The sequence below is a fragment of the Panthera tigris genome, chromosome C1 (genome assembly GCF_018350195.1).
Source record: "Panthera tigris isolate Pti1 chromosome C1, P.tigris_Pti1_mat1.1, whole genome shotgun sequence".
Classification (NCBI taxonomy): domain Eukaryota; kingdom Metazoa; phylum Chordata; class Mammalia; order Carnivora; family Felidae; genus Panthera; species Panthera tigris.
In genome coordinates this window covers 177,230,992-177,257,512 of record NC_056667.1, presented here as the reverse complement: position 1 = coordinate 177,257,512, position 26,521 = coordinate 177,230,992, and the positions used below count along the sequence as shown (strand labels likewise).

At 38.7% G+C, this 26,521-nt stretch overlaps 1 protein-coding gene and 1 long non-coding RNA gene across 6 annotated transcripts in view; one reads left to right on the top strand and one right to left on the bottom strand.

Moving 5' to 3' along the window:
• TMEFF2 (transmembrane protein with EGF like and two follistatin like domains 2) overlaps window positions 1-26,521 on the top strand; it is a 232,276-nt gene that overhangs the window by 151,031 nt on the left and 54,724 nt on the right. The window lies entirely within an intron of this gene.
• On the bottom strand, window positions 17,717-18,560 carry LOC122240986. Its single transcript, XR_006220865.1, has 2 exons — window positions 18,349-18,560; window positions 17,717-17,931 (listed from the first exon to the last, which is right to left on the bottom strand). It is a non-coding gene; the product is annotated as an uncharacterized LOC122240986 (long non-coding RNA).

Below are 26,521 nucleotides of genomic sequence, written 5' to 3'. Positions count from 1 at the left end.
TGGGAAGTACATAAGGACCAGAATACCAGGAGGCTGGGTCATTAAGGGCCATGTGAGATGCTGCCTGCCACATTCCTATCATTCTTCTCTTTTGATTTGCTCCTTTTTCCCTTTTACTCTCTAGTTGGTTATATGCCTATTGTCTTCAGTACGGTACTCGATGGTAACCTCCTCAAGGACAGGGTTCCTCTCTGATATATATTCCAGCACCCCTTTGTCATATGTAAAATGCAACCCTGAGGAAGTGCTGATACCATGCTCAATGGAATGAGTGGTGAATGGGTGAATGAATAAATGATGTGGAAGCTTCATTTGTATTCTGGTGAGTGGTCTTTGTGAAAAACAATCAATAAGATAAATTGACCTTAATGTATTCCTCAAATGTTGCAAGATCTCATGACTGACTGCCTTTGTGATTTCAGATTCTTATCTTTCCACAAACTGCATATACTGGTTTCTTTTTTGACCCCCTTATCATTGGACTGTCTTCCCTTCACGCATGGGTTCTTTCTGACCTCTAAAAAGTCTTATTTAGGTTATTGTCATGAATGAATCATTGTACTTGAGAAAAGAGTTAATGATATAAAGGACAGCTGGAGCATAACTGGAGAAACCATTCCATTAGCATTTACATTTTTATTTTGGACATCAAAATGGCAGGGAAACTACGCCCTTTTAATGGTTTGCACATGTGGTCAGGCATTGTGTGAGCAAATAATGCTTCCAAGAACTTGTATTCAATTTTCAGAAAAAGAAAATAAAAATGAGCAGAAGCCTTTGTAGATCTAAGCATTTTCTTCAGTTTTCTTCATTGGTCTATCCCATAAAGCATAAGCTTTCACTTCCAGATCCGTTTCAAGGGTCTTTTGTATGACAGAAGCTAAGTCTTTGTTTCCACAGAGCAGAATACAAAATGCATCAGTGTGCCATTTAGGAAAAACTATTTTGTCCGTCTTGTTTATGCACTCAAGATAATACAGTGTTTTTAAAAAAGGCTGGACCCAGCCTCTGTCTGTTTATTCAGTATAAACAGAAGCATCCCTTTTGACGTTGTAAGGACAGGATGTGTGCTAATTTCACCAAGTAGAAGCCACTGCACTTGGCCTTATAAATCCTTGTCTAGAGCAACCTTACTCCCTCACAATATTGTGAAGGTGCACATAAAGTATAATATGATGATGCGCATCAAATATTAATGCCCATCGACACACTGTCATCTATTACAGCAGCAAAGTACCCACACTGACCCGCAATAGGGTTATGCCTTTCTTCACCTTTGTCTTCACACTTTGGCTTTCCCTCCTCCTCCCATGCCCAAACAAAACAATGCACACGGTACCCTAACCAACAATTCCAGGCAAATTCTGGCAGCAAAGTGACTGGTATCCTCACAGTGGTCTGTTTCCTTGCAATAGAATACCTAGTGGCAAATATGTGACCAAGAAAGGAATGATATATATTGTTTCAGATTTATGATAATGTGAAATGAGCCAAAGTGAGAGCCAGGCAGGGGCTTGCGGGGGGGGGGGGGGGGGGGGGGGGGGGTAGGTGGATTGCAGGGAAGAGATGGGATGGAAGGCAGAAGGTTACAAACAATGTGTGTTTATTTCTTTACTAGTTTCTTACCAGCATCTTAGCGATAAATGCATTGTATTTTTATCATGTTTCATATAAGAATATATGAATAACCGAGCAACAATTCAAGTCTGCAGTTTAGAAATAAATGTGTTGGTTAAATAGTTCAGTCGAGTATGTATTTTTCTCTTTGTACAAAGCTACAGAAGCATTTGAGCTGCCTTGGTGCGCTGCACTCAGCCACTGCGCACGCGCACACACACACACACACACACACACACACACACACACACACGCACACTGTTTATCACGCCCCCTCAAGCCAGCACCCATCCCGTATCCTGCTTCATTTTAAACTAGTACCACACCTAGAGAGGAAGGAAGCACTGGGAAATCTGTTTATGCATTTCTAAATCTCCCAATTTAAAAAGACATATGCCAGAAATCAAAGTATTGCTTCCAGACAGATTTTCTATTACTGTGGTACATTTTCAGATCTTTTCCTATAGAAAGTGCAGGTACCGAATTTTATACCATGATAACATGCTGAAGCAGAAATTTTGCTTTTCATTACACAGAAAAACATTTCTACCCTTTATAACTTGATGGCTGAGAGTTTCACCAACTTCTTGGATTTGAACTGTGCTGTTTTCTATGTCTTCCTCATCCAGCATGCTTTTTCCCCCCAACAAAAATCCTATATCACAGTGAAAGGCTTTTTTGTGTGTTGAATTTCTTCCTCAGATAATGCCTTTCCCAGCACCAACTTAACCAGTAACTTTACAACTTGATCGCAGGCCCATCATTATCCCCTGCTCAATAATTCAAAAGCTCAATAGAAAAGCTTTAAATTGAAATTGAGCCACCATTAACAGTCCTAGAAAAGTGGGCATCATTCAAACAAAACAACCATAGACACTCGCAGTCACCAACACAACACACATAACATGAAGTCTGGATTTCTCACTGACTGCCAATGCATTTTCTCCAGATCAGCTATTTAGTGCTGACTGAGTAAACTTCCTAGCCCCTCCCTGCGTGAGGATATTAGTCTTTCTCCTTTACATTAGGCAACAGTATACCTCATTCCTTCCCGCTTTGTGCAGGCCTCTCTGTTCCTCATTTCTTTTCTCCCAGTCGGCCAGCCAGCTCTGGCCCCCTGTGGTTACAGGAAATTATCCATGCAATGAGCTTAATTTAGAAAACTGTGCATAAAAAGCTGGCAACATTATTCTTCTCAGAGTCCAATATATGTTTATTTTTCATGCTACAGCCTTTCAGTGGTCACTGACATAGAAATAGATACTGAATTTAAAATGCGTTTGGAGAAACCACTGGGCAACTGGTAAATAAAGCTGAGGATAGACTGTAAATTAAGGGCTTGGAAAAATAAAACTCTGGCATCCATCTCCCTTATCCTTAAGGTAAAAGCAAAAAAACAAAATCTCCTCACAGGAAACACTGATCCTATACTCAGAGTGTCTATTTTAAAACGTGTGTCTTCCATATTAGAAAATATGTCTGCTGTACACAATTTACAACAGGTAAATTCTAACAAATTTTAAAATTGTATTGCAGAATAACTTCTAGAATTCCATTAACGAACTATCAATGTCTGACACAGCTCTGTGGTGTTTGACACTAACATAAGGAAGCATTCCACTTAATTTGATAAATTTCACAGCTTCTTTTTTATTTTACTCATGAAAAGACAAGAACCCACCGAATTTAAAAAACAAAACAAAAATAACAGTATACTGCAGGGCACTCATGAATTTTTTACAGACTACAATCTTATGCTATATTTAAATTGAAATAATGTGTTGGCTTATTGCAGCTTGTGTTGACTTAATGCAACATGTAACTAAATGAAGAACAGCAAGTAGCCATTAAATATAATTCCATTTCAGTATTTATGATAAATCAACTATGAAACACCTCATGTATGGGGAATATATTCAAAAATATTTCATGAATGAAGAAATATGGGACTATTGTGCTTTAGCAATAATAAATATGTTCATAAGGGAGATTTGTTGCAAATACACCCTTGAGCTGGTCCTGCTTTGCTCCCAAAGCCCTTCCCTCTACAGTGTTTTTTCAAAGAATTTCAGAGGGAAGACTCTATTTAGTGTTAATCTTGCTTTAACATGACTTTTAATCACTTTGAAACATATGATTATCTTTAATCAATGTGAATTGCTAAGCCTTCCTTCAACAAGTATAGTCTGTCCCAAATTCAAGTAATATTGAAGTAAGGAATCAAGTAAGGATAATGGAATGGAAACATCCCTAGAAAGGGGTATTATAGGTGTGGTGAGGAGAAAAATCTCCCAGTTTAATCTTGGGTCTGGCTAACAAACCTAATGAAACTTTTTCCTAGTAATAAAACAACTAAAAATGTAAGAGATAGAAATGATTGATAGATAGATAAATAGATAGATAGATAATTAAACAAAGAAAAAAACTACCCAAACCTGCAGGTATTTCACAAAGTAAAAGGCAAAAAACAAAAACAAAAACAAAACAAACAAACAAACAAACAAAACCTGTATTTAAAAATGTAGTAAATACCCACTAATTATTTTCCTGCAGAAACAAAGACTGCCCATCTGTATCACCAGCCTATTTTGAAAAACATAAAATAAAACGAGTCAGAAAATTGGGCAGACTTTTCTATATAGATAATGCTACTTTTGGAGAAAGTAAAAAATGCTTCTGTCCCCCTCCTCTTTCCCATTATCACACCTCTCTCTCTCAAAGTGCAGGCAGAAACTGCCTAGAATGGCAGGCAGAAAGTCCTTAGAATGTAGTTAGACAAGAAGGAGGACATCCCTGGTGTTGGTGTAGTCCCCCACCCCTTCAAACACACAAATGCTATAGGTGGGGGTAGGGGGTATAGAGAGATGCTGGGCATATCCATGATTGTTGATTTTTGTGTATTCAATCTATTCAATGTGTCTTAGAGGAAAAGTGGAAGGCTGGCCATTTTAGAAAAAAGCCAAAGCATTGGCCATTGGACTAGGAAATGTGGTCATTAATTTACCACTCAGATAAAGAAGGGAAAAAGATCATTAAGTTACCACTCATATAAAGAAGGGAAAAATTGGACAAATCATGATCCACATACCTTATATATTGACAAACTATAGGTAAATCAGGACCTATTCATAAATGAATAAGCAAGCCAAATACCAACCAAAAAAAATTCCCAACATCATCTCTATTTTTCATACTCATAATATTGGGAAATCCAACATAATACTTAACATGGTCATTGGGAGATGCCTATCTCCTAAGATTATTATCTAAATTACCTAAATTATCTCTGTCAAAAATAAATAAACATAAAAAAAAATTTAGAAATCTTCCCTTTCTAAACAACAACAAAAGGACTATAGAGCTTACATCAGTTTGGTACTGTCCTTGTTTGTAACGTGAACTTTTGTTTGTATAATATGAAGGCTTAGCTCTTTCCTTGGGTGTCACTTGCGAGCTATGTTGAAGCTCTTTTTCTCCAAGATTCAGATGGTTCACTGTCCACTGATGATAAATGAGAAATTCAGTCTCATTTTCTACAGCGTACGTTCACCTAACAGAAATATTCCTGAAATGGTGGTATCCTCCTGGCAAACTATTCTAGCTATTAAGTCTGGAATTCCCATGCCTTATACCGTTGCTTCCACTGGGGCTGACCCCTGCCCACTTGCGGCAGGCTATCAGAGGCCCTCGTGTCATCCTCTTTGCAGACCAGACTTTGAAAAACACTACTGGGAGAGCAGATTAATAGCATATTTGCTCACTGATCAACACACGGTAGGAACTGCTGAGTTTGCTTTTAAAAATGATAGTTCTCTGGGTGCCAAAAGTGTTTCATCTCTTTTATCTTTCAACCTTTCCTATAAATTTTCATTTTCCTTTCTTTTCAAAATTTATTCTGTTTCCTTTGTTAATTTCTACACTCCTTTAAAGGGGTGGAGAACTCCAGAACTTTTAATAATCAAAATTCCTTTTTCTTTCTTTGACATCCTGCTTCAGCCTATTTCTTCTAAGCATCCTGTGATCAGCCAGCCGTCCTAGGCAAGTGAGTGGTAAAATAAAAGGAAGTTCACTAAGCAACTGTTCCAATTCCAGAATGGAATTAGTGCGATAATTATAATGAAAGACAACACCTGTATTTGGAGAGATGCAGTGTCTAAGATGTGAATAAGGAATATGTATTCTTAAATTTTTCACCTTAATGCCTTTCCAACTATTCAAAATGCTTGTAAAGTAAGAAGACAAATGCTTCTAAGTACTATTTAATAGATACAGTTGGGTGTTACACATCGGAGAGGTTACTTTAAAATGGAACAAAAGTTAAAAAGTAAAACAAGACATTCACTTTGCCCTTAAAGTGTTCATACACAATTTAATATGCTGTTGAGAGCACAGGGATGGTTGCAAGTCAAATGAAGGTTATGTTATAATTGATACTCTGAATTGTTAAGGGGAAGCAAAGGTGAAATGGAATGCTTTTTATTATTATTTTTGTTGAAATCTTATTAAAAACTTTTAATGGAATGCAAACCAGAGACCATCTTCAAGGTCTTGAGTTAGATTAGATATGCAGCCAGTAATAGGGTCACTTAACATAAATCTTTTTGAAAATAACTTCCCCAACACAGACATGAGTTAATGTGTTTTCTAACTTGTTTGTATTTTCTTTGCTACTTCAGAGAAGATGTTCAGCTCAAACAATATGAAGTACTATCATCATACTTAAGCATGATTCTTTTTTCTTATTATGAAATGTATTGTCAAAATGGTTTCCATACAACCCCCAGTGCTCATCCCAACAGGTGCCCTCCTCAGTACCCATCACCCACTCACCCTCCCTCCCACCCCCCTCCCCCACCCCCACCCCCATCAACCCTCAGTTTATTCTCAGTTTTGAAGAGTCTCTTATGGTTTGGTTCCCTCCCTCTCTTTTTTTTTTTCCCTTCCCTTCCCCCATGGTCTTCTGGTAAGTTTCTCAGGATCCACATAAGAGTGAAAACATATGGTATCTGTCTTTCTGTGTATGACTTATTTCACTTAGCCTGATTCTTAAATATAGCTGGACACCTCTGGATTATAATTTATACTCAAAAAGTAAAAAAAAAACAAACAAAACAAAACAACTCATAAATAAATTTAGCTTTTTAATTCAGTGGTTCTAGGTTCTCAGTTGTGCTTAAGCACTTGAGCACCTGAACATTATCACATTCTCTACAGATTTCCATGAAATAATGGTATTTTAATTGATTGAGAGAACTAGGAGGAAAGTCACCTGCAGAAACATGACTGTTTTCATATGAATGCAAACCTCTACACATAAAGAATAATGATTCATGACATATATTTGAGAATTAATACATAAAAGATGTGTTTCTTTTCTTCTGTACCCTTGGTTCATTCGTTTCCTCATCATATAGCTGCACATGCCAATTACAGATTAAAGAACCAATGAAGCTGAAAAAAAAAAGTGGGTGAGAAAAGCTTACAAATCAGAAAAAAAATGCTGTTTCTCTGAGAGAATTGGAAAAAAAACTGTTATTATTTTATTTTAGCGGCAGAACATCTTGAATCTTGGTTGAGCTCCCAACAGAATCGTTTCCTAGAAGCATAGTATGAAACCTACTATTTTAGTGTGTATCTGCTTAGACACATTTCCAAAACGGAAAACTTTCTCTATATGAGCAAACAAAAATAGTATTATGGTAGTTTCTTCATATTATGAAACCTGAAAGCCTTTAAAATAATTCTCATCGTGCAAAACCAATTCTCCATGTAATGCTCTGATCATTTTGATATAGTTTATATATGTATTATTCTAATTATTTGACTAACCTTTTCTGTCCTCTTGAATTGCCATCTAGCAACTTCTAAATGCCTTTTATTCTCAGTAAAGAGAAATGTGCAAACTTTAATATAGATAAACCATCAGGAAAAATCAATATAAAATACAAGGACCCTAAAGATAAAAAACAGACAATATTTATAAATGCAATATCTTGTGCATGTTATAATCATCATTTCAGAGGAAGGAAGCAATTCTGAAAACAAATTTTCAAAGCTATTTTTATACTAACATTATTTTTTTTCTAAATGTGCACCCATTATGGTAGAGTTATCTTTTCCTTCCTTCAGCTCAGAATTGTCAGTTAATTTCCTGATATGCAGTGTGCATTTATTTTTTGTTATTTAAGTTGTTTAGCCAAAGTTAGATCAGAGTGCCCATTATTTAAACATTTGAGGGCACTGTGAGCTGAAAAGACAAATTCTACATAGCATATCAAGATGAAGATATTCCTAATACTTCTCAATGATTCTGTGTTCAATAATCTATTAACACCTTTTATGTTTAAGAGTTCCAATAATAGGGGAGCCTGGGTGGCTCAGTCCGTCAAGCATGCGACTTCTGCTCAGGGCATGATCTCCCAGTTTGTGAGTTCAAGCCCCACGTCGGGCTCTGTGCTGACAGCTTGAAGTCTGGAGCCTATTTCAAATTCTGTGTGTGTCTCTCTGCCCTCCCCCGCTTGTGCTCTGTCTCTCTCTATCAAAAATAAATAAATGTAAAAAAATAAAATAAAATAAAAAGAGTTGCAATAATAAGAGTAAAAAACTATATATGGTGTCATTTACTTTGATGACTCTCTTTTATTGAAATCAGGGGCACCTGGGTGGCTCAGTCAGTTAAGCGTCCAACTTCGGCTCAGGTCACGATCTCACAGTTGGTGGGTTCGAGCCCCGCATCAGGCTCTGTGCTGACAGCTCAGAGCCTGGAGCCTGCTTTTGATTCTGTGTCTCCCCCCTCTCTCTACCCCTCCCTGTTCATGCTTCTGTCTCTCTGTGTCTCAATAATAAATAAACATAAAAAAATAAAATAAAAAAAGAAGTCAATAAACATTTAAAAATTTTTTTAAATGGGGCCCCCACGGGGCTCAGTTGGTTAAGCATCCAACTTTGGCTCAGGTCATGATCTCGCAGTTCATGAGTTCGAGCCCCACGTCCGGCTCTGTGCTGACAGCTCAGAGCCTGGATCCTCCTCAGATTCTGTGTCTCCCTCTCTCTCTGCCCCTCCCCCACTCGCACTCTGTCTCCGTCTCAAAAATAAACATTAAAAAATTAAAAAAAAAAAAATCAAATAATTGGCAGGTAATCACTTATATAAAAAACCTCGTTCAACATAATATTTTGGGATAGTATTAGTAACCATCCAAATAGTGACAAGTAGTAAAATGTCAAACTTCTAGATATCTATTTACTTTTTGAATTTATACCAATAAACTTTGTTATAAATAAACAAAGTAAATAATAGCATAACAATTTCAGCAGAATTTTTCCTTCCAGGAGAGTTATTTCCAAGAATATTTTGCCTTAAAATAAATACTAAGAATTACAACAGATATTGTGTTATGGTGTGTAATAGAGTAACAATATTATGTAATAATGTTGTTGTGGTTAGAAGGAATTTGATTCCATAAGTGTAGTGAATTAAGATTAGGATTTTAGCATATCCTGGCTACTTCATAAATGCAGCAAAGTTAATTTTGCTACCTTGAAAAAATACTGCAAATAAACCAAAAACATAATTGGTCAAATTTCATGGAAGGACTATACTACTAAGTGGGTCAGTTTCACAGAGAAATCATGACAGGACTTGAGTGGGTAAGGGCAAGAGAGGGAAAAAAGGAACAAGAAGATCTAATGTCATTCCCAGCCAGTCCCCATCTGATACTGTCAACTACAGGACGCCAGTTCACTTGGACAAAGCCAATCAAGTCCCCTTTTAATGTTTATTTATTTTTGAGAGAGAGAGAGAGAGAGAGAGAGAGAGAGAGAGAGAGAGCAGAGGAGGTGCAGAGAGAGAGGAAGACACAGAATCCGAAACAGGCTCCAGGCTCTGAGCTGTCAGCCCAGAGCCCGACGCGGGGCTCGAACTCACATACCGCGAGATCATGACCTGAGCTGAAGTCAGGCGCTTAACTGACTGAGCCACCCAGGTGCCCCAATCAAATCCCCTTTTAAATAATGGTTGAATAAAATAAAATGAGAGAAAGACAAATACACTAGATTAAACGCCCAGAGTGTGAATAAGCGAAAAATGTTTGCAACACTGAGAAGTAATGAGGATCCGGAAGTGGTTATTTTTGGTATCTGAATGTGTAAGGGCTAAAAAAGAAAAAAAACTGTAATAAGGATAAGCTAAAGGCTTATAAGCAAAAGGAAAATATTGACCCACTTTCATTTTTTTTTTTTCCTGAGTAAAAACTCTAAAATATTTATGTAGAATTTTTTTCTGGCTATCTTTTTTTTTTTTAATTTTTTTTTTAAACGTTTTATTTTATTTTTGAGACAGAGAGAGACAGAGCATGAACGGGGAGGGTCAGAGAGAGAGGGAGACACAGAATCTGAAGCAGGCTCCAGGCTCTGAGCAGTCGGCACAGAGCCCGACTCGGGGCTCGAACTCACATACCGCGAGATCGTGACCTGAGCCGAAGTCGGACGCTTAACCGACTGAGCCACCCAGGCGCCCCTTTCTGGCAATCTTTAATGACTTTACCAATCAGAAAGAATATCTATTTATTGACAGAGTAGTGATCTGAGGCTCAGAGGAACTAAAATTGCCCCTAATAGGGTTTGCATTTCTTCAGACTTCGAAGGTACTTCTCATCCTCATAGAATCAAATAGTGAATTCCCCCAACCCCACAGCCCTGAGTCCCTTGCTCTCACTCTGCCAGCAAGCAGAGGTTTCGTCAACTCATGCCATCCTAGGTGGTAGTGGGGACAGTGAGGAGTAGATCTGGGGAGAGGTAAGAGAGGGAGGAAGCACCAACTCTGCCTCTAGGCTCTGGCTCGCCCGTGCGGCTGATGTCGGTGGGAAAACAGAAGAAGTAAATTTCTGGAAAAAGAACAAGAGTTTACCTTTTAGTATTAGTTTATGATGCCTGTGAGACACCCAGGTAGGAATGTCAAGTAGGCAGCTGGATGCCAGGGGTGGATTCTAGCGGATTCTGGGCTGGAAAAATAAATTTGAACCTGTAGACTGTGAATAGAAGAGATTTCCTAGAGAAAGATTATAAAAAGAGAAGAAAGGGGAAACTAGGACTGAGCTTTGGAGAACATCAACCTGTAGAGTGTGAGGGAGAAAAAAAGAAGTTAAACAGGCTGAGAAGAGGGAGCCAGAGAAGTACAAGAAAACCAGGAAAGAGTACTAACATAGAAAGTGAGAAGAGGAAAAGAAGAGTCAGTTGCTAACAGGGGTAATCCAATCATTCGGGCCTCATCATTCCTCCTCTGCGTGGGTGTGTGGCTTTTGAACTGGTCTCCTGCTTCCAGTCTCTGCCTCTCCAACCCATTCCCATTACCCTCGTCACTCTTCTGCTTCCATTCTTCAAAGATCTGGGAACTTCCCAGTAAAGTTTGAAGTCCCTCACCCATCGTAGATCTACCCATGATCTGGTCCCGCCTACCTCTTCAGCCTCAGTCTACTCCTTCCTTGGCACACAAGACCGTCAGGTCTACCAAACCACCTTACAGCTCCTTGAGCAGAAGCTTCATGCCTCTGTACTTGGGGGCAGTCTCTTCCCTCCAGCTTGCACGTTCATCTCCACTTCTGTGCCCAACCAAATGCTACTCAACTGTTCCTCCTCAAAGAAGCCTTGATCCTCTTCCACATCTAGACTCAGTTAACCTCTCAGCCTTGCCTGTGCCTCTAGAGAAGCACTCTCTAATTTTTTGTCCCTTGCTTTTAACTGTAGGTGCTTACTTGTTTGCCTTTGTATCTTCCCCCCCCCAAAAAAAACCCTGAAATTTCAAAATGAAAACAAAACAAAACAAAAACCAGTGCTGCTACCAGTTAGATGTTCAGCACAAATCTGTTGAGTAAATAACTGCACGAATGAGTACAGCAAGATTCTGCCTTTTGTAATTTTCCTTCTACAGCTTTCTGCTGTACTGCCTTATTATTACCCAGTGAAGATGTAATGTTTGGTAATGTTAAAGAAAATGTAACCTAGTTTTCTTTTCCTTCCTCCAGTTAAGGAAAACACCTTTTGGGTTCTGCATCTCATTCACTGGCTGAAATAGAGAAATGTCCAATTTCACTGAACCTGTAATGACCAGCTCCTAAAAGAGCATGTGTGAAAGTGTGAAAGGCCATGAGGTGAACTCATAGGGTCCTAGGTACATCTCGTCAATTGAGAGCAGGGTCTCAGACTGGGTGTATTAGTGTTTCACAGTTCACGTTTTAGCTGATGAGGCATGGGATTAAAATTATATTAGTTATTTGATTGAGTGCTTTATGCAGATAGTTGTCAACGAGTTTTGGGTTACTGTGGTCGAACAGTGGTGTTCAAAAAGATTGAAAGAGTAAATGGCCCTTGACTAATCTAATCTAATTATGAATTGTTAATAAACAAAGGTAGATGTATATTGGCTAATTAGTTTATGTTGAATGGAAATGAGAATCATCCTATTTAGTTCCCTGTAACCTAATACCTCTTTGCATATTTCCAATAATTTTTTAACAGAGCTAAGGTAATCATACCTCTCAATTCATGGGATTGTATCATCTTTGGTCCATATGCAAATTCTTTTTTATGATGTGGCCACCACTCCAAAAATTGGTACCATCATCATTGTCCATTGCAAGCAGTCTTTTAGAATTTAGTAAGTATTTAGTAGAATTTAGTAAGTATTCTCCTTTGTGACTCAAGACATGGTATATTGACTCATCTCTGTATAGACCTTATATTTAGCCAACATTCATTGTAAATGTCTCATCCTGTGAAACTTTTCATTATCTATGACTGCAAGCGTACAATGCAGTTAGGTTAGGCTGACACAGTGATTGCCTGAACTATGACACCATGCTGTGATCTAGTGAGACAACACCAACATTTTGTGACACCGGCATTATGCTTCAAGTAAAAGAGGACGGACCCTAGTCTCTCAAGCTACCTGACAGCTCTCGTACAACTTTCCTGAAAAAGATACCAAGAAAAATGCTGTGTACCGTTCATTGAAAGGAGCTGTCTCTTAAATGTCACACTTATTATTCATATGTTTTGTTCTGCTTATTAAACGATCACCATTGTTTCCTGCATATAGATTATTCTTTTAAAAACCTAATAAATATTTTACTTAGTATAGATTGTTTAAAGAAGATTCCTATAAAGTGTTTTAATAGGACCCGTGTTTCCTACTATTTCAAAACATTACCAAAAAGATGATCATTCTTTAGTCTTTAAAGAAATAGACTATAAATTGTACAGTTTTGCCTCGGTTTCAGCCTTTAATCATAGTGTTTCCAAAGAGCATGTATGTTGCAGAATACGTAGCCAAATGGACCACATTCAGAATTAACATCTAAAACTCTGTAACCCATTTTAGTCCTTACCAGCATGGCAAAAAAAAAAAAAAAAAAAAAAAAAAAAAAAATTGATGATAGCCTCTAGAATGCCATTCAAACATTTTAATGTCCGTCAACAAAAAAATTCCAATGACAAGTCAGAGTTATAATTTTTAGATTTAACTTTTGTAAATCATTTCTGTAGATAAAACTTTATATAGCAACACATAGTCCAGTCCCTAATACTCACTAAAGACCGCCCTGACAACATACTGTCTGCTGAGGCACAGCATATGTATCAGGAAAGTAGAACATCGCTGTTGCCTAAGAAATCTTGCAAAGCAAAGGGAGTATTGTTTGCTTTGCGTTTGCTTGCTTATTACCCACATTTGCTGCAGAGTGTACCCTCTGACTAGTAGTCTCCAGAAGCCATAGTCAAAATAATGTCACAATGTCTGTGAAAAGGCAAAGTCTTTCACTCCAAAATATTTATGCAGTATGGAACACGCTTCCTGATTCCAATTTGTGATTTAGTAATAGCTGCATATAATACCGGCAATACATTGATATGCATTTTTCTCCTTGTTCCATCTAAATTTTTGAACCTACGGAAAGCACTTGCAACCAGTACAAACCTAAGTTTACTTAGTTTTCAGTAGTTGCTGCTGAAGTCTTTGAAATGAAATAGATCTGTTGATAGGAGTATAATTGGAATTCAGATCAGAATGATCAAATTACTTACATTAGACAAATAAATTGAATCGCCTAAAGATGAAGAAACTGCTTGATTGGCAAAGGCTTATAGCAGACAGTAGCCTTTAATCATCCTCTCCTGCTGCAGTAAACACTGACTCATACTTTAAAGGATAGGTGATGTTAAGGATAGTAATAACAAAGGTTGGCACAAACTAAATTATCATTAAAAGGAAAAAGGTCGATTTGAGTTTTTAGTCAGAATAAGAAGATTCTGACAGATGGGGAGTCCAAACCGTTTTAAATACTGAATAGAAAAGGTTGAAGTTATATAATAAGGATTGCCAAAAATGTACATAGATAATGAAAAGGCTAATTGTATGCACTGCATGAAGCCTAAGGCTGTCAAACTGTGTGGACTTTTACCCCCACTGATTACTGAAGACTTACCCTTGGGACATGAAATCCATCAACATGTTTAAAATAACTTAATCCACCTAAGAGGGACATTTGTCCTTTTTTTTATATATATAATTAAATACCAATGTCTAATAACTTATACATGGTGGCACTCCATTTATTTAGCAAATATTTATTGCACATCCACTATGAGCTAAATCTTTAACAAATATTAATGTTTATTGTATATAAGAATGATGAATACTGTTCTTGATGATTCAAGCAAAATAATATGCATCGACCTAATTAACCATAGACTTCAAATCAAAACTTTGCCCAGATCACTAAAATATAAGTATATTTTATTTTAAAGTCAGAAGTATAGTATATTTATTCATTTATTCAACAAATATTTATTGAGTGCCTATTACATGCCAGATATTGTTCTAAGCCTGAAGAAAACAGCAGTTTTCTGCTGCTGAAGTCTGCAGCAGAAAACAAGGCAGACAAAGTCACTTTTTACACAAAGCATACACTGAAATGAAGAAAACAGACAGTTTTCCTTTTTTTTTTTTAACGTTTATTTATTTTTGACAGAGAGAGAGAGAGACAGCATGAGCAGGGGAGGGGCACAGAGAGGGAGACACAGAATCGGAAGCAGACTCCAGGCTCCTAGCTGTGAGCACAGAGCCCGACGCGGGGCTTGAACTCACAAACTGCGAGATCCTGACCTGAGCTGAAGTCGGACACTCAACCCACTGAGCCACACAGTGCCCCCCGCCCGCCCCTTTTTTTTTTTTACTTTTTTTTTTTTTTTAAAGAAAACAGACAATTTAAAAAATCATATATGCAATAATGTTAGGAGTCAGAGATGGAAGTGTTCTGACTTTGATAGGGTAGTCAGGGAAGGCTTCTCGGAAAAGGTCAGATTTGAGTCATGCAAATATCTGATGTAGGAACGTGCCAGGCAGAGGGGACAGAAAATGAAATATCCTGGTGACAGAAACATATATGGTGTGTCCAGAAAGCAGTAACACTCAAGTGTGGTTGGACCATGAAAAGGGTGGAGAAATGAAATTGGAGAGCTAGTCAAGGGCCAGATTATGCAGGGCCTCATCAACCATGGTAAGAACCACAGATTTTATTCTAAGGTTGATGGGCCGGCTTTGCTGGGTTTTAAGCAAGGAAATGATTTGATCTCATTTACATTTTAAAAGCGTCACCTGGGCTGTGCCGTGAACTGACTCAACAGAGGCAGAGGAGAGACAGCAATTCAGAGGCCCTTTCATTTCCCGATGACTTATAGCTCACAGTATGTGTATACATACCTTTAGCTGTTTTTTGATTCTGAACATCTTACTGTCCCAATTCTGGATTAGCCTCTGATTTTTTATCGATGTTCAGAAAGGAGAATTTTTAATTTGTATACACTTTTACTAATTTCTCTGTACTTTGGTATTCCAATTTATATACTGGCAATTTTCCCAGCACAATATTTTGAATCTCTTGTGATCCAAGTTACTCTCTGATCTATGCGAGTATGAATATAAAGCTAACATCATCCCCATTTCTTTCTAGATGTTTTATGCATTTTTTTAAGAGTGTGCTAGTGGGGAAGACGCAGAGGGAGAGAGAGAGAGAGAGAGACTTAAGCACACTCCACTCTCAGCATGGAGCCAGATACGGGGCTCGATCTCACAAGCGTGAGATCATGACCTGAGCCGAAATCAAGAGTCGGATGCTTAACCAACTGAGCCACCCACATGCCCCTAGATGTTTTATGTATTTTTAATTATATTACCTTGATTAGAACTTCACATTTAAAAAGTACTTTTTTCACTTTAGAAAAAACTAGAGAACAGAACAGATCATTTATTTAGGGCTAACATTAAGCTTAAACTCCAGCTCATGTCAAAGGAGCCACTGACCGATACAACATCACTTTAGAAAAAACTAGAGAACAGAACAGATCATTTATTTAGGGCTAACATTAAACTTAAACTCCAGCTCATGTCAAAGGAGCCACTGACCGATACAACATCCGGATGAGTAACGAGAGCATCCTGTATGCATTGTTGGCATTGGTCCTATTCGTGCCTTGATATGTATCTGATAATGATCTCAGCAAGCCCCAAGTCTGACTGCCTGACAACTGTCAAATCTCGGTAGATTATTTGTAAGTGAAAAAAGTATAGAATACATGCTATTCAACAGTACAAACAAAAGTTATTGCTCAATGATTTTAAATTAGAATCAACCATAGGCTGATTTACTTAAGTAGAATTTATCTATGTTTTATCCTATGTCCATTCACGGTGTGGCACTTAGAGGTACTTAGTTTGAAAAATATAAAAGATAATATGTGGTAAAAAAGAAGTATTGTTTTGAATTGAAAAAGTTTATAATATAGTTTGCTTGAGATAGAAGGTTGACAATTCGTGAAATGAATATATAGCATGGGTAAAAATAAATCAAATCCCTTATAGTACAACAAAGTTAAAATAATGAATCAATTTCCTGGTTTCAGGTAATAACTCTAGCATTTGTATAGTCAATAGATTATTGGTTTCATTAAAAGGATTTCTCCTCTTATAAGTAATTCAAAACACTGTCTTAAAAAAGCATGTTGTGTTCCTGCAGTGGCCATTTGCTATTACTAAAAGAAGGTCCACATTTGATTATTCAGCTTAAAAAGCCTTCTGAGATGAAACCAAGAACAGGACCATTTTGCACAGCCACACTTAAGAATAGGAATGCAGACATTTTAATTAGAATAAAAAGAATAGCACTATTAGCAAATAACTCTAGCATGAAAAAATGAATGAAAGCAAAAGAATTCAATGTGACTTTTTTCATGTTGCTCTGTATGTTATCTAAAATCTACAAATTGAGTTTGTTTCTACCACGTTTGAAAACAAGTAGATTCGTCTCTCATTTCATTTATATTGTCTCTGCAAATAAATACATTTATATCATCTTTATAGACAACATATTAAGAAAATGTTTTCCTATATTATTAGCAAGAACTTTAAACCTTTCCACGTTGTTAACAGTAAGCTTCTCTGCTCCATTGATGGTAAGCTCCATCAATGGCAGGAAATTTTTTTCGAAGTACTTCGACTGTGTACTTTGGAGAGAGCACAAGTAATAAAGACAGAAAGGTAAGGAAGAAGAGGACAGAGATAACAAGGGCTAGAAAAAAATAGGAGTGAAACAAACTTATTTTTAGCATTACTCAATATAGTGATAGTCTAAAATGTTATAAGAATTCTTTTTGAAGCAAAAAAAAGACAGTAATCTTTTTGTACTTCCAAATATGAGAGGAAAAAAACCCTCAATTTATAGATTTTAGAGAAATGTGCACAAGTAGTTCTTTCGTGCACATTGGGTCAAAGCTTATCTGCAGTTAATCAATTAAGTGTATGTGGAAAAATATTGTATTTGGTGCCCGTCTGGAATGGACTAGACCAGTTTAGTACAAGATGAAGAATGAACTATCCATGAGCAAGGGAAGCAGCAAAACAGCACAACCTGCGATGCACCAAATATCCCGTGAAGACGTTTCCATTTGTTCTCCATGTATACCCTCAGAAAAACCTTTGGAGGCAGGTGTTATTACGAGCCAGGAGTTATTTTCTACCCTTTACAGATGTGTCAAGCCATTTGCAGAATTAAGATATTAATTCAAGTCTATCATTTACTCATCAAGCATTTCTTAGCTATAAACAATGGGCTCAGGCCCTTATTACAAGATTCACGAGTCCATGTTCTTCCCACTCAACTGCAGAGACACGTAACGCAGGACAGGTTGAAGAGCAAGTGAGTAAGGCTGTCGATGATGAAAGGGCAGTAGACTCAGAAAGACTCAGTAGCAGGAACATCAACTCTAGGAAGGAAACATTCTGATGAGTGTCAGACTCATTTAGTAGAGGCTTTAGCAGAGATGAAGCAGCAAAGACTGTGAGGAAGATTGACAGGCAAGGATGTGCTGGATAAATAGAAATAATCGGTAATATGAGTATCAGGAAACAAAGTGTCAGAATTTTAGAACTGGTCGCCCCAGACATCATCGTCCCGGGCCAGCTTATCCTTCTGTATCCTGCAGCCAGAGATCCAGCATCTTGAGAATGAGAATGCCCATACCAGACAGCAGAGGCTTGACTTCTTTCAATGACCTGGTCTGACTTCCAGAAGTCTCTATGGCCCTGGGCCCCACACAGGACACATGTGCTCTCGTTTGTAATATAGAATGTGAGATAAGAGTTTTAGGGAAGGAGAAAAATGTTTTTGATGTATCACTTACTGTATAAACGAACACACAGGAGAAGCATCAACAGAGGAAAGAAAATGAGAAATGAACTGTTAGGGCGGAATCGGATTTCTGAGTCCTCTTGCTACAAGTCACCATGGAAACCACCTGTGGAAATTCTACTCCCACTTAAGCTTCTAGTTAAGAGTCACATTCTCTACGAAACCTTCCTAGACTCTCTAAGTAGAAGTCATTTTTCCTCCTCAGCACTCTCAAACATGTTGTTCACTCCAACAAAGTCCAACTCTGAGGACACCATTTTACGGATACTTGTTTTTCTCATTTAGTTGTGATCTCTGCCTCCAGTCGGCATCCCATGAGCCATCTTGATGTCTCTGTGTTTAGCCCAGTACCTAGCACCAAGTACGTGCTCAACTACACTGATGGGATTAGAATGAACTAAATGAGATCTGTGATAAATGAAAATGAATGTGCCTAAGAGAGGATAAAATAGAAAAAAGGACAGCAGTAATAGTGGCAACCCTCCCGACACCTTCAACAACAGGACCTTCCTCAAGAGTTTGCAGCAGGGTGGCAGTCACACAACCTTTCCTTTCTTACCTTTTAAGCTTAATATCTTTGATAAATTAAAGTATTCCTTTTTAAAAATGTTTATTTATCTATTTTTGAGCAGGGGAGGGGCAGAGAGAGAGGGAGACAGAGAATCCCAAGCAAGCTCCACGATGTCAACACCGAGCCCGATGCAAAGCTCGATCTCACAAACCACGAGATCGGAACCTGAGCTGAAATAAAGAGTCAGATGCTTAACTAACTGAGCCACCCAGGCGCCCTAAAGTAGTCTTATTTCAAGGCAAAATGCTAAAACATTTCTACTTAAAGTCCTTCATCCCAAGGGTTTCAGAATAGCTCATGACTATTCCTGGCCGACAGCACCGCCATACAGCCCTGTTTCAGAGCAATCAAAACTCACCGGCAGGAAGTCAATGAAGAATGCTGGCTTGGGCCTGTTAACTAAAATGCCACCATGTGTTCACAAGTTTAACATTTCAGTGGGCGAACAAGTAAGATGAAGAGGGAGGAAGAAACACAGAGATGAGTCCCTTCGTATAATAAACTCTGCTTGAGACTCATTTTTATACACACATAAGATCAATCTTAGTTATTCACAAAGAAATGTTATTTTATTCCACTGGGATGTCTCCATACACACACACACACACACACACACATGAATATATATTTAATTTTGTTTAAACAATTTAGAAATAAATTAAGTGGATCGAATCAATGCAAAAAATACGTACCAAGTTTGGTAATTTCATCATTTTCAGCAAAATGTCTGATCTAATATTCTTATTTTTAGTTATATTTTGAAACTATAAAAAATAATGTAACATATGGACATCCACCGCCTACTTTTAACAAAACAAACATTTAACCATATTTGCCTTTGATCATTTCTTAAGAACCATAACATTATAGATAAAGTTAGAACATCCTCGTTCCTATTTCCCACTTTCCCTTCTTAGGGTCCTATTCCCTATGAATATTTTTATTATATTTTTTTCATTATAACTTCAAATAATGAAGTTTTTGATCATGTTATCATAAATATTTAATGTCATCCTAAAAGCAAATTTAAATTACATTGACCCTACGAGTAATAAAGGAAAAAATACAGGATGACATATAGCAATAAGAGAGATCATTTGATACAAATTTTAATCATGAATGGAATTAATTCCCGCCAGGACCTGAAACCACCATCATGAAAACCACCTGAACAATGTAATGGACAATATTTTCAAACTAGCAGCTTTATCACAATGCAGAGCTATTATTCATCTACTGCTTTTTTATATCTTATGGATGAAATCCAAAGATATGATCTTCAATTGCAGTTTCGTGGAAAATCTAGACTGTAATGATGTTCATACATATTTACTCCTGAAAGTCCTTGGTCAGATGAAGGCATACCAGAGGGCCAGCTTGCAAAATATAAACGTGGAGCTGGCTGAAGTGAGTGTAGGAATCGAGGAAGGGAAGTGTCAAAACGTGCAACATGATCCTGACAGGAAGGAGCAAGAGGGAATTTTTAGTACATCTCGGGATTCAAATGCCGATTTCATTGTATTGTTTTAACTTCCAACTTCTCATTCTGGGGTTTTCACGCCTTTTGATTCTGCTCTGTAGTAAGGCCCGTCTAGTCAAAGCAGCCACACTTCTTAGCAATCACAGAGTCACTCTCGGTTATGGAATATGTTTTCCAGCTTAATGAGCAAGAGCGTACACATAATGCTAATGAAGGATTTTTGCTTCAAGATAGTTTTAAAAATGTATATGAGTAAGAAGAATTGTTTACTTTGATTATTTTAAGATGTAAATGCAGCTGCTTCAAAAGGGAAAAAATAATCATGGGAAAAATGCAAACATGATACGTGAACACGGATCTCAAGTTAAACCCCGTTTCGCCTATATCGTCTATATGGAAGAGGGGCGTGCGGCCACCCGCTGCTTGGAGGGCGCCTTGTTTGCTCTCTAAGGCAGCAAGCATTAATAGATACCTGCTGCCTGTTTTGTTGCAGTCATCTTCAGTCAGTCCCGGAACCAGGCAGGGTACACATGACTACAAAGAATCATTCTCCTTCAACTGCTGGTAAGGATGCTTACCTGATGTCGCTATCGTGATGGAACTGTTTGCCCTGCCCCGACAGCAAAGAAAGAAAACTCTCCCTACCAGGAAAGCATGCCTTCCTGAGTCCCACACACAGCTGCCAGGCTGCTCCTCTGGTCAGTTTCCTCTTTGGAACACAACGCAGGTCAGGAAAAAGGCAGGAAAGGGTAGAGCAGGAAGGGCATATTGGTGACATTTGTGCCTTAGAACCTCACTGTATGCCTCAAGTATGGAGCCACTAAGCCCCATTGGTTCTTCCTTTTCTTCATTGCAGCCAACACCCCTGCCCTAGGTTTTCCTTGCTAGCCCCCCAGTTTACAGCAATAGCCTGGTGATTAGTCCCCCTGCCTGCACTCCCCTGCAAGTGTAATCTTCCTAAAAGACCCCTTCCATCATGGTGACCTTCTCATCACCCTGTGCTCAGAAAGCTTTCAGTAGAAGATAAAGGCCACCCCTTAGATGGAATTGGGCCCCTTCACAATCTGTCTAGAGTCTTGTATCCTGCTACTTGGGATGAGAAGAGTTCATTCCAATCAGACTGATCTGTTTACAGCTGCCCAGCTCTCTGGTAGGGTCTGCCCCTGCACGTTTCCCTATCACATTTGCTCTATCACAGTTCTGTTAAATCTGACTCGCCTTTGGAGATAGTTCGGTTTCCACGTTTTCCTCCCAGTCTTGGGAACATTAAAGCTGGGAGCATGGTGGAAGTTGGAGCTAAGTGCCTGGCACACGGAGGCCCTCCATGGTTTCACATCCTCTCCCATTGCTCTCTCATGGTTTTGCTCGGCGCATCACTTCTGCTGACTGCACCACCAATGATGTTTTTTGTGTCAGTGCATTTAATCACCTGTCCCTGTCACCTGACACCACAAACGTTTCCCTTGTATGGCGTGGAGAAAAGCCTTTTAGTGCCTGTCCTTGAATCATTTACATGAAACAAGAATATTAAATTCCTTCTAATGGAATAAAGGGAAGAGAGACAAGGGTGGGACCGAAGCCAAAATAGTTGAGGTTGCTCAATAGGCGACGCCAGCTATCTGCTCTAGAAAGCGCGAAGGGATTTTCTGAGTCCTTCCCCAGACCCAGTGCATCAGAATTTCTCACGTGAATCATACAGATGCCAAATTAGAAAATCTCTTAGTCTTAGAGGGTGAGAAAGAGTATTTTCTGTATTGCAGCTCACCACATCTGCACATCGGAATCGCCTGCAGAGTGTTTGACAACTCCCCTCGGTTACTGCAGCCTCACATCAGGTCTCCTAAGTGTAAATCTCTGGGTGGGAGCCCAAGGTTGAAATATTCCACAGAAGATTTTTCTTTGCATCCAAGAGTAGAAAGAAACCACTAAGCCAAAAGTTAATGAGGACCAATATTTACTGGGTAACTACAACTTCTCAGAAACTTTATTAAGCAATGCACATGCATATTCCATTTAATCCCCACGATCCTGAATCAGTCTCTCCATTGTCACAAGCTCGGGGAGGTGAAGTAACTAGTTCAATGCCATACAGCTAGCACATGATCAAGCCTCAGTGAAACACAAGTCTATGTGATACGAAACTCCAGGTTCTAGTCACGTTCCCCATCTACCTTTATTGTATTTGATATTATTTAAATACATGGCCATCAGTCTTTTATCCAGAAATTGTGCCATCTGCTCAATATGTGATTCTGTTTTTGAAAGTTCTGACACCACCCCAAGGAAGGGTCTCTCAGCTCAGGTTTTCTTCATTCAGATACCCGTTGACTATTTGTTGCCCCAGGCTTTTTCTCAGTATTCCCAAGACCTTCCATCTAATAGACCAACTCCTATAGTTTACCTCCTTATAAAGAGGTATATATCAATGGTAACTAAGCTTTTCCATAAACAAGATAACCCTGGTCCCCCTTGAAAAACCTGACTGTAGTCCTTGGTAATTTGTCTGGAGAAGGGCCTTATTCCTTCCTCCTGGATTTCCAAACTAGAAAGACTGCCCTTCTCAAATTTGAAAATAAAAACAAACGAAACAGACAACAGCAACGAAACAAAAATTATCGGCCCAAGCTCACGTGTATCGCCTGAGTGACAAATAGTAGACTTACAACACTACCTTGCGGTCAGTGCTTTTCCACGCCCTGTATAGAGGGTTTTTGTTTCCAGCGCATTTTCATAGCTCTTATTTCATTTTTTCCCTCACAACCCAGTCCTTCCTGAATTGTAGTTTCTTTACAGATAAAATAATTATAATCGAGGAGTGACATGAGAGTTAATGAGTAAATGGGCTTAAAGTATCACAAGAGTCTTGAATGAAAAGTACACACTGTTTTCACTATCATTAATATAATGCAACTCATCCATTACAGTTCTGACCGGAGAGCATGGACAGTGGCTCTGACCTCATTTTCTGGCCAGGCCAGGAAGGGTCTGCATAATAGCCCCAGAGCCAGACAGGCACAAGGGAAAGAAACCAGTCAAGGTTCAGAACAACCCAGAAAGCCATCCTCACTGCAGTACAATTGGGTACTTTAAAACTGATTAGGGATGTTGTATGGACAAAATTTGGAATGGACGAGTCAAGGACCCGGGGAGAGGAACAAGTGACGGGCATGTTTAATAGATGAACCCAGATCTAGTGATATTAGAGGGCAGTCCCCAAGCAGACCCATGAATAAGGGATTTGCTACCTGGCAGGTTTTGGAGCCTCACGCTCTGGCCAACAGTGAGGCATTTCGAAACATAAGGGAAGGGTTTATTTAACTCATTGCAGAACACCCTGGAAGAGCCATTTCGAGAGAGACAAGGCACTAAATTAATGTTGGGGGCTTGAGCCCCCCCCCAAATATTCATGAGATAATTATAAATGCATGTGAGTCACCATAGACACCACTTTTTACTTCCTATAGTTTCGGTTCTTCACTCCTTCCAGAGGCCTTTTAAAATTATTGGATGTTTCTCTTCTTTCTTACCATTTGGAGAGCTAGGGTTTTCAGTCAATGTTAATTTTCTTTGAAGGATTTCAGAGGGTGGTATTTCCACATAGAGACCCTTAAAATTATTATTTTCAAGTAGGGCTGATGCTTTTTCTTTGCAACCTAGAAGAAAAGAGATCTATGTAATCGCAGTGTCAAAATGTCACAAGACTGAGATAGGTTGGAAAAAAGAAAAAAAGGAAAGAAAATACAAAAAAAAAAAAAAAAAAAAACTTAAAGGCATCCATACAGTCCTCAGCCTTATAAATCCTTGGCTCACATAAAATACTTGTGACACGCTGTAATTAACTAGTTACTCCTCTCAGAATGAATAATAATGCAATTATTTGCCAAAAGCAGTGAAGAAAGGAGAGTTTCTGTTTTTAAAAATATCTGCCTTACATTTCCGTAGAAAGAAAAACCCTGGATTAATTTACATAAGCTGCCACTGCACAGAGTGGCCTGCAATCTCACCATTACTCTGTATGATAACTCTGTCACCCGTTTATTAGAGCCTTATATTTTTCAATGGTTTGAAACAGCAATAAACTGACAAGTCACCACCATGGTTAAATTATCCTGGTTCTGAAAAATTTGCACCCAAATGCCGTAAAATAGAAGTAGTAACCTGCCTGGTGAAACGCGTCCTTTTCTCAACTGCACTTTGATGCCTTTAAGGCCCCTAAGGGCTAGTGCTCTGTCTCCTTTGTCTGTGGGGCACGAATTAAAGGAAGGAGGTAGGTAATCTTTTTCAAAGGCCAGATAGCCCAGAGTTGGGTGAGAGTTTATATGAACCTATCACTTGTTCTTTCTCCTACATGTTAATGTCTCCATAATGACTGTTCTCTTTTTTTTTTTTAATTTTTTTTAACCTTTATTTATTTTTGAGACAGAGAGAGACAGAGCACGAACGGGGGAGGGTCAGAGAGAGGGAGACACAGAATCTGAAACAGGCTCCAGGCTCCGAGCAGTCAGCACAGAGCCCGACGCGGGGCTCAAACCCACAGACCGTGAGATCACGACCTGAGCTGAAGTCGGACGCTTAACCGACTGAGCCACCCAGGCACCCCATGACTGTTCTCTTTAACTTCATCCAAGTCCATCCTGCCATTCTCTCAGTAAGTCATTCAACAGTCGTTACCGATGACCTTGCTATGATGCCCTCCACCAGGTTCCAGAAATCTGAAGGTAAAAAATACACATTGCCCTTAAGAAAGTTGTAGAAAGTGAAGGTATAAACTAATAAATTGGGACATCAACAATGCAGTAAATGCCACCAGAGTTCACTCTCCATACACATACACAAATTCATTTATTCATAACAACACACAAAATCTTTCTACCCTGTGAATCTGAACTTCCAAAAACTCCAAGCTCTTAAAAGTTTTGAAGCAGTGCCTTGGAGAAGATGTGGTTCTAAAATGTACAATTTCAGTAGTGTCATTTAGAGTGGATGTTTGTGTAGATGTGTGTGTGTCTGTCTACGTGTGTATTTTTATAAAAAGTAGAAACACCTTTAGATAGAATTTTGCCAAGGGTACAATAGTCTAAACAATTGATGCCTTCTGTAGCCAGACTGATTCAGTGCATATCAACTTGTTACTTGTTGTTATAACCAGATAATAGTTCAGAGTATCTTCAAATGAATGTTTACTGATACATCCTTACGATACTAAAAAGTCTGGATCACTTGTTTGGGAAGTCAGATACTAAAAGTCACTGTGATTTAAATTCATAAAATCATGATAAATATTCTAAGAGCAGACCTAATCTTATTTTGTTCACATCCTGTACATCCAAGGTATTCTGTTAAAGAGTAAATAGTAGGAATTTGGATCTGCTTTGTTTTTCATTGTACTGAACAATACGTAGAACAGTACAGGTTCTGATATCAAACTGTCGATACTGGAAACTAGGTTCTTCCCTGTACAAGCCATGTGACGTCTCCAAGCTTCAATTGTCTCATCTGTAAGATGGAGATAATAGTAACTACCTCATAGAGACAGACAGATGAAAGAGGTAGCTGCATATAAAGCACATAGCACTGGGGCGCCTGGGGGGGCTCAGTCGTTTGAGCATCTAACTCTTGATTTTGGCTCAGGGCATGATCCCAGGGTCATGGGCTCATGCTGAGCATGGATAACCTGCTTAAGAATCTCTCTCTCTCTCTCTCTCTCTCTCTCTCTCTGTCTCTCTCTCTCTCTCCCTCCCTCTGCTTCTCTCCCCACTCATGCTTGCTCTCTCTCACAAATAAAAATAAATAAATAAAATAAAAATAAAGCATATAGCACTGGGACAGGCCCTATCATTTTTTTTAATGTTTATTTATTTTTTGAGATAGAGAGAGACAGACAGAGCATGAGCAGGGGAGGGGCAGAGAGAGAGGGAGACACAGAATCTGAAGCAGGCTCCAGGCTCTGAGCTGTCAGCACAGAGCCCGATGCAGGGCTCAAACTCACTGACCACAAGATCATGACCTGAGCGGAAGTCGGACCCTTAACAGTCTGAGCCACTCAGATGCCCCATGGGACAGGGACTATCATTAAGTAAGATAGTATTATTTTTGTCATTATTTGATCTCAGA